The sequence below is a fragment of the Bombus vosnesenskii genome, unplaced genomic scaffold, assembly GCF_011952255.1.
Source record: "Bombus vosnesenskii isolate JDL3184/JDL3185 unplaced genomic scaffold, Bvos_JDL3184-5_v1.1 scf7180000016153, whole genome shotgun sequence".
Lineage (NCBI taxonomy): Eukaryota > Metazoa > Arthropoda > Insecta > Hymenoptera > Apidae > Bombus > Bombus vosnesenskii.
The window spans coordinates 12,267-21,604 of NW_022884289.1; the positions used below are offsets into that span (position 1 = coordinate 12,267).

General features: G+C 46.2%; 1 pseudogene; it reads right to left on the bottom strand.

The window, feature by feature from the left end:
• Positions 1-455: 455 nt before the first annotated feature.
• Positions 456-6,847, bottom strand: LOC117241575 (annotated as a pseudogene).
• Positions 6,848-9,338: the final 2,491 nt, after the last annotated feature.

The following is a 9,338-nucleotide window of genomic DNA, read 5'->3' on the forward strand; positions in this document are numbered from 1 at the left end:
ACTCTTTGGAAACATCGAGAAAGATTCAAACGCCGTTGCTAGGCAGTTTCTGTCTGGAGATTGATTCCTAATACAACGTGTGTCCCATTATATCGACATCTCTAAAGTACAATTCTATGTGATTTCTAGGGAGAACAATACAACCGATCCACACCTTCGTCAGGCAAAACGTTTATCCCGTGACCGTGGCTACGTTCGGCGACCAGTTGTCATCTCGAACCCACTTTCGCTTTCACAAATATCAAACAATTACAAATGACAATTGCTTAATTACAATTATGATAAAATCTAGGCTAAAGCATTAGAAGGCTTCCTCAAAATTGCAAAGGGAAGGCTCCGGTTTTCCTTTCATCTCCGCCATATATAATACAAGGATATAATACAACCGAACATTTTAAACTTAGCCTATAGCGCGTGCGCGCACACACATGCACACACATGCGAATGATTTCTCGAACGATAATGCATTTATTTATATTTTTCAATATCTGTCCTTACGATTGCGTATTTATTTGTTCCACGTATCACATTTATCTATTTGCATAACTGTAGGTGACATTTTTTTTAACAATTTTGCTAATATTTCATAACTTTTTAATTCATATTTCAAAGTGGTAACAGGTGTTTCTTTCTTTTCAAGTTTCCTCCATATCGGGCTTATTTCTAGTAGCCACGCTTGCTTACAAAGCAATTTCATATCTGCACAAGAATATCTTTCAGTACATTTTACTATGTGGTTTACAATATCTGTATTTTCTAATAAGTGGTTGCTAAGGTATAATTTGAATATACCAAGTCGAGCAACTTCATTGGGTTATGATACGTATATTTGCTTTTCGAGACGCCTGAGTAAAGCTGCATCAATGCCCCTAATAACATATTTACAATAAATATTATCGTTCTATTATACTAATAATAATGAAGGAATACTTCAAACAACACAATAACATACTTAGAAAACATTGAAATAACGTGATATACGTACCAAGGGGAATTAGTTGTAGCCAGAAGAACTACATTAGAATTCTCATTAGACACTAATCCATCCAATCTAGAAAGAAGTTCTGATCTAAATCTCTTTGCAGGTTCAGACAATATACAGTCTCCTTTATTTGTGGCGATCCAGTCAATCTCGTCGATAAAAATAATTGTAGGCGAATAACTATAGGCAAGTTCAAATAAAACCTGTTCAGTTTAACAAATGTATTATTCATTAAATATTATATTCGAAATTCCTTAAATTCATTGCCTCATCACGAATATGATATCATTTCGTTTTCCAAACAACTATTCTATTTATATATAAATGACGAAAAATAAAATCAAATCTTTTTATACCTAGAATCTCTCCTTCATAGACAAAGGAACAAAGAGACTTACATAGACAAAGCAACTTACACGTATATACTTCTCGGAATCGCCTCTCCATTTGCTGCCCAATGAGCTGGCAGTTATGTTAAAAAAGGTGCAATGGCATTCTGTCGCGACTGCCTTCGCTAACTTCGTTTTCCCTGTTTTGTATATTTCTTGTAAACACGTACAGAAATGAAAAGAATACGAGTATCTTACCTGTACCAGGTGGGCCCTCCGCAGGGAGGATTCGCTTTTGCGAGTCTATGGGGGCTGGCAAACCCACGGTCCCGCAGCCAGGGAGGACCGTCGGGACAAGCGTCCCGCTTACGTGAGTCCTCTATGTACACCGCAAGGAAGGATGCCGTGGTGCAAGACTGTGTCTTCTCCACGGAACCTATGGGTAGTAGCGCACCCACGATCCTGATGCCAAGGGTGAGACCGTCGGGAGAGCCGCCGAGGTACATTTCCTCAACTCCCGCTTACGTGAGTCTCATCTGGGTCTGACCGCACGGTGTGCAGGTAAACCGTGCGGCAGATACGTGGCGGTACATCCACATGCGTGGTCCCACCGTTGACAAATGAACGGTACCACGGGCGGTCGAGTGTAGCCCTGAGGGCGTAGCGAACCCTTGGCTCGACCAACTTGGGCAAGGACTCGTGGTGGCAGTGGTTGTGGCCAAGTGCTGGCAAGAGGGCTGGATTAAGGGGGACAATGTCCCCTGAGCCGCCTTCGGCGGGTGAGCAGCGTCCCACCTGCTCCGGATACCGTCCCGGAAGACGGAAGGGCTTGGAAAGCGCCCCGTTTGACCTGAGACGAAAGAGCCTCCTGCGGGCGAAAAATTAGGTAACCGGTACTGTGTACCGAGTGCGCTGGTTGGGCGTATCCCAACTCCGTAAATGGCTTCTAGGGTTGCCCGGGCGCTGTATAGATACTAAATCTCAGGAAAGCACCCGACACCAGGAACCAAACTACATGTACCAGGTGGGCCGTACAGCAAAATACCTTTCCAGGGGGAAAACGGGCCATCAAAAAAGATAGGATACTTAAGGGGATACACAACGGCCTCCTTAACAGCGGGTTTACATTCCTCTAGGCCTATAACGTCATCCCAATGTACATTTAATTTGTTTACTATGATCTCCTGTGACGATACAAAGATAAAATGGCGTCTTCTCTATATTAAGTAAGTGTTACGTAATTTGATATTTGAAGCGTTACTGAAATCACGTCATCGTCGATATCCGTTGGACGGTTTATCGACGGGAATTTTATCGTTTAAAAGCTTTACGATACGTATATTAATCGAAAATAACTTACGCATGAGATGTCCTCAGCAATCTTTCGTAATTCCGGATTATCTGAATAAAGCTTTTCAATGCATTTCAATATCTTCGATTGCATGGATTGTTCCATTGGGACGTTAAATAGCTCTTCTGATGAACGTCCATCACTCCCATTGGGGAATATTGACTTCACTGTCATTGCGGGATTAATATGATTCGTATTGTCATCAGTTATCTTCTGCTGTAGATTCGTCTCTTTCACAGGTTCACTTCTCGCTTGTTTACTAACAGATTTGGCTTTTGTCTCAATACTTCTACAAACACTGGATCATATTGTAATACGATACGTTGAATACGATACGTTGAATACGATGAATACCGTTTAATATCGTTAAATAATATAAATTCTTACGTTTTGCTTGCATTTGTCACTTCCCTCGTCATTTCCCTTCCAGTTATTTTCTTACACAATATGGGATATTTTTGAAATTTCATCTTGTAATAATTTTCATACTCTGCAACGATAATTTCCAAATCGATGTTGTCGCAAACCTGATGTTCGAGAGATAGACGAGCTTCCCGGAATAATACATCGCTAACGTCTATATACCTAAAAAAATGTAGTTTTTAATTAATTATAGTTTTTAACTGATTAAAAATATTTTTCGCAATGACTGAACACTATAAGATAACCATCAAATAACTGTTTTATCTCTAGGTAAGACAGGCAAAAGAATGTATTTACTATATAAATCCTCGAAGATAATTTCTTGTCTTCTGCTTTTTAATTTCCAATTTTTAGATGGATAAGAATAATTTGAATTTATACTTCATATATTTGTTTATAACTAGTTAATCTACATAATCGATTGAGTTATTCTTAACTACTGAATTACCGATGTCGAATTTTCAAATTTGGTTTCGCCTTCTCTTTCCATGATGTCCACTGATTTCTATTTCGATTGGTCACTGACACTATTCAAAAGAATTGGAACTAGGAATATATTTTAATTATAATATGCTCACCCATTGTGTTCCAAATAATCACATACAAGGTATAATATGTTCCGATGACGTTCCGAAATACGACTCTCCTCCTAATATAATTATTTTTTCATTACAATAATATAAGGTTTTTCATGGAATTTTTTGTTACATTTGCGAATTCAACGAGTTACACATGATTTTTCATGAAACACGAACGTTGAAAATATTTGATACAGCCTAATTATAAAAATTGTTAGAAGCAAAAGTTATAGATACTATATGCGAGTATCGCATGAAACGAACAGCTATTAAGAGAACTGCAGCAATATTACAAACCAAATAACAAAACACACTCGTCTGTGACGTGGAAATTCTAAAATCTAAAATCTAGAATATTCCTTACCTTTTTTCGCAGATTATAAAATATCTTATTCATACTACCTTACATCGATAAATCACCGTTCATAGTGACACTTTCAAATCGCCTATCGTTTCTCAATGGATACGAGAATTTCCGTTTATTACTTTAAAAACAACCCGTCCATTGCGTTTCTCTTAAAAAATTCTTTCAACCCTGTTGAAAACCGAGCATCAAACAAGAGACAAACGATTTGTTGTCATGGAAATGTTTGGTTCACACATAAGCAACGCACAAATATAATGATAGAATAGCTGAGTGTGTGTACTGTATAGTAAGATGGATGCAACATGGAAATAGAAAGAGAACACCATGTATAGATACTTCCTGTCCTTGTTTAATCAGGCATGCACACTAGTGGACACTGACACTGCTCGTATACCGCTGTTATATATTTCCTGTACAAGTGCGCGTCATTAGACAAGGACGGAACATCCTCTCTCTACTTCTCTATCGCGTTTTTAGTTCGCTCACGCGCTCTGTACTTATATCTATTACGTTTCCACCATAAGCAGCGGCCGTGCAGTGACTTACAAAAGTTCCGAACGGTTCCATCCTGGGCGGACGGTTAATTGCGTTCGGTACTTCGAGGCAGGAAGGTGAGTACAGAATCGCTCCTCTTAGTACTCTTATTAGAAGTGTTATCATCGAATATAAGTGTTTTCAATAAATTCTTATCGTTTTACAATCTTTCTAGAATACAATGACGTCAGCAATCGATCATTTTCGCGAATTTATTGTAAATTAATTGGGGGAATATCTGGAGTTCTTTATTGGTTTCGACTGTAAAATCAGCAACTATTCGAATTTTTCATTCATAATTGTGACATTTTCGACTCTTCCGTTGCCAAGACCCTCTTGAGAGATTTTTGGCACGTTCCATCACCCTTGTTAAACGAGTGCACATTGGTGGATATATTGATTTTAAAAACCAATACGTGTACGGGATTTATTATCTCACTGGGACAAAGAAATCCGTTTTATTCGCGAATTTTCCGTGTTTCTTCTTAATTTTCGTGAGTGTCTGGCGCGGAGCATTATTTGAATGAACTTTTCATCGTTCAGATTATATTTCGTTTAAAAAGATTGAAATTGATGTCGAGAAGAAATGAAACAAGGTGCTCGGGCATTCTTTCGTTTACCGGGGAAAGAGAAATATGAAAAAAACGGTCGTTCTTCCTTCTGCCATTTTCGTCCATTACCAAAATGGCATGACCCAAGTGTCCCGGGCCCTGAATCAATCAAGCGAATTTTGAATAATTTTTGAATAATATCCAGTTAATAATTTGTGAAACAAATTGATTTCATTTTATTGTTGGAAACAAATTAGTTGGATTTTTCTTTCTTTAGCAGTTTTTGCCAGAGTTGACTTGACGTGCTACTTCAGTTTCCATCTTCGCTTCTCGAAACTTCCAACGTCCTTGGTGTTGGAGTCTCCTTGCCCAGGTGAGTACATAGCTTCTAGATACTCGTCGCTGTTCATCCTTACGAGCCTCTCGAGCTTTAGTTGTCAATTGTTATCGTTAAAGGAAGAGAAGCTCGCGCCAGATGTTATCGAACAAATCGTTTATTCTCGAAAAGTTCGAACTTGTTCGTTGCGTTTGAATATATATGGACGGACGCCATTTTTCATGACATCATCATGATTTGTCATGTCGTGAGTATAGCTTCTGACTACCATATGTTTGTGATTTATGTGAAATTTGACCACTATACCGTGATAGAATAATATTTCCAATGAATTATAAATATTTTACAGTGTGAATTATAAATATTTGTTACAAATTATATCGTACTTGAGGTGAAAATGAACCATATATCTGCTTATGGAATACGAGGTAGTAAATCATTCGAAACATAATAACGATTAATTAAGCACATATACAATAACGTTTACGAATGAATATTGCGAATTATTGTATGGCTTTAATGCGGTATTTAATGTTTTGATTGCGGTGTTTGAAATGGTATCATAGGTGCTGATATAATATCGCGCGAAAAAGGAAAGACCAGTGGTTAATATTGCAGGTGCACCAGTGCGTTGCGCTCGTCGAGGGTGGTTTTGACGCTGGTGCCGAGGAAAGACGCAGAACGTGTTCGATCGACCCGCGAACGTAGCCTTCTTTTTTTTTTTTTTTGTACGTGGAGAAATCCTCATGGACACTCCGCTGCTGCAATAATCGCGTAACAGCAGAGTAGTGTCGGACTCCTACCGACTAAAACTCCACGATGACCATCTTATGCGCGTGACAGGGGTGCTCCAGGAACCTCTTATGAATTAACTTCAGTTGCATCCCCTTCTCGCGTTCTCTTGTTCGAGCCGGCTATTGAGTGGGCGTTAGGGGGAGGTCGTTGCTCCTAGTGCTGTCACTTCTTCTGGTCGCAGTCCGTTGGAGTAGTGGCGGGGCGGCTCTGGGTCGTCTGACTGCCATCCTTCTCCATCGTCTTATCCTGCAGGGGTGAGAGTTTTTCTTTCTCTCCCTTTCCGCTCGCTCCTTCGCGAGCATAACTCGCTCGCAGAAGAGGCGGACGGCCTCGTATTCTTGTGACCCTCTCAACATCGCTTCCACAATCGCTGAGGGGGTCCACGTTTCTCCTATGGCGTGCCGCAGGGTGTAGCGGGGCAGCTCCCACGCCGGACAGAGCTCCAGGGTGTGCTGCGCTGTGTCCCTGCCCTCTCCGCAGTGGTGGCAGATGTCTGTCGTCTCTCGCCTTATTCTCTTCAGGAACTCGCCGAACACGCCGTGTCCGGGGGGTACTTGTGTCATCCTGAATGTGAGTGGGAGGCCGTGGCGGCTCCTCCATGCCTCCCAGTTTGGTAGGACCGCATCCGCGCCTCGGTGTTCGCTTCTCCCGTTGAGCAGTTGGGATCGTCACAGGTTCCATGTGTCCTCCTCGGCGGTTCCTGTGTCGTTTGGAGCCGCCTGCTCGGTGGGGTCTTCTCCCGGGTGCCATTCTCTCCGGCGGGTGTATCTCTTTTTGAGCGCCAGCGCCCGCAGCTCCCACGGGGGGGACGCGGCTAGGGTGGACGCCGACGCGTGAGACACCGTCCGGTATCCCCTAATGATTCTGATGGCGGTCACTCTGTGCAGCCTTCTCAGGAGCAGGATGCTGCGACGGCTTGCCATCAGGTCGTCCGCCCATGTTGGGGCCCCGTACATCACTCGTGACCGAACGACGCCCTCGTAAAGTCGGCGCACCGCGTCTCCGGCCCCGCCGATGTTCGGTAGTAGGCCGCACAGGGCATTGGCAGCCGCTGACACCTTCGGGATCAGTGAGTCGAAGTGCGGCTCGAACGTCCACTGGCTGTCGATGGTGAGTCCCCGATACTTCATCTGTGACCCCATCCGGACGGTTTTACCTGCCATGTCTATGCATAGGCCGGGCGGTGGTGTCCCTCGCCTCTTCCTGTCAAAGAACCAGGTGGCCTCCGACTTCGCAGGGGAGCCTCTCAGGCCCAGTTCGTTCACGGCACGGATCGCACAGGCCGTTGCGATTCCGCCAATGCGCAGCGTCTCGTGCCAGCCACGACCCTCGACCAGGATTAGGGTGTCGTCCGCATAGCATACTATGGCCGCGCCTGGGGGTAGTGGGCATCGTAGTAGCTCGTCGTACGCAACGTTCCATAGCATGGGGCCCAGCACCGAGCCCTGCGGGACGCCACGCTCGACGGATCAATTTTCCTCTCCTTCCTTACTGGCGTAACACACCCACCTGTCGTCGAGGTAGGCCCGGATCAATCGGACGAGGTAGTTGGGAACCTCGAAGTGCTCCAGGGCCGTCACTATCCTGTCCCATGGCATGGTGTTTAACGCGTTGACGATGTCCAGGGAAATCACCAGCGCCACGCCTTTCCGGGAGACCATGTCCTCCGCAATCGCTCGTACGCGTCTGACCGCGTCAATCGTCGAGCGCCCCTTCCGGAAGCCGTACTGGCTTTCGTGCAAACCTGGCACTTGGCCCGCTATGTGTCGTTCCAAGCGGGCGGCGATTACCCTCTCGAGTAGTTTGCCGACCTCGTCCAGTAGGCATATCGGCCGGTACGCTGACGGCGAGGTCGTCGGTCGGCCCTCCTTATGGAGCAGGACCAGCCTCGCTGTCCGCCACGCCCGGGGGTAGACTCCCTCCCTCAGGCATCTTATGAAGAGGTGCCGAAGTCTGGGGGCCATGACCCCCATCACTTCCCCCCAGATCCGGCCAGGGATTCCGTCCGGGCCCGGTGCCACGTTGCGGGCGGTCATTCTTCTGGTTGCCTCCCATATCTCCTCCTCTGTGACTTCCCAGTCGTCCCTCCATTCCGGCGGTCGTGTCGTTTCCCGTGGCCGTTCCGCCGCTCTGTTTTCTTGTGGGGGAAAGAGCGTTCCGGTGATCCGCGTCAGCAGTGCAGGTTCTATTTCCGCCGTTATCAGGCGGCCCTTCGCGCGCAGTTTCCGTGTCACCGTCCTGTATGGCCTCCCCCATGGGTCCGGCTCGACTGTCTCAACCAGTTCGGACCAGGCACGGTCCTTCGCTTTTTTAATTTCCCTCTGTAGCGAGCGCCGTTGCGCGCGGCACGTCCGGTAGCGCAAGGAGACTTCTTCTTCGTCGCGTCGTCACCAGCGGCGGGCCCTTAGGTACTGTCTTCGGGCCCGGCCACATCTCGTCCTCAGTTCCGCGATGCCGGGGTTCCACCAGTAAACTGCTCTGCTTCGCACCGTGCCTGGTGTGGCTCGTGGCATGGATGCGTCGCAGATTGCTGTCATGGCTTGGCGGAGGTTCTCGGCCTCCGCTTCCACGTCTGCTTCGGTCGTCGTTGTCGAGGCCTCCCAGCTCCAAGCTGTTGCTATAGCAGCCGCCCGGAGTAGGTCTTCGTTCCTCTCCTTTATTTTCCATCTGGGTGGTGGGCGCGCGTGCCCCCCCCTCGGCGGGCCGCGCCCGTCGTTTGTCGTCGGCATTCCAGGTCCAGGTGCGTCCACCTCCATGAATATGTAGAGGTGGTCCGACAGCGTCTCGACCCCTTCGGCCACTCTCCAGCCTGAGATCCGCCTGAATGCCTCGGGGGAGGCCCATGTTATGTCAACAATGGAGCTCACTCTGCACGTCACGCAGGTACTGGTCGAGCCCCTGTTCACTAGCAGAAGACCAAGTCCCACGGCCCAGTTTGATAGCGTGCGGCCGCGCGCGTTGGTCCTGGCGTTCCCCCATTCCGTGGAGTGCGCGTTGAAGTCTCTCAGGACGAGCACTTGTCGGGGGAGTCGTCGCCTGACGCAGTCGCCAACTCCGTCCAGGAATTCTTCGAACGCTGCCCGTCCGCTGT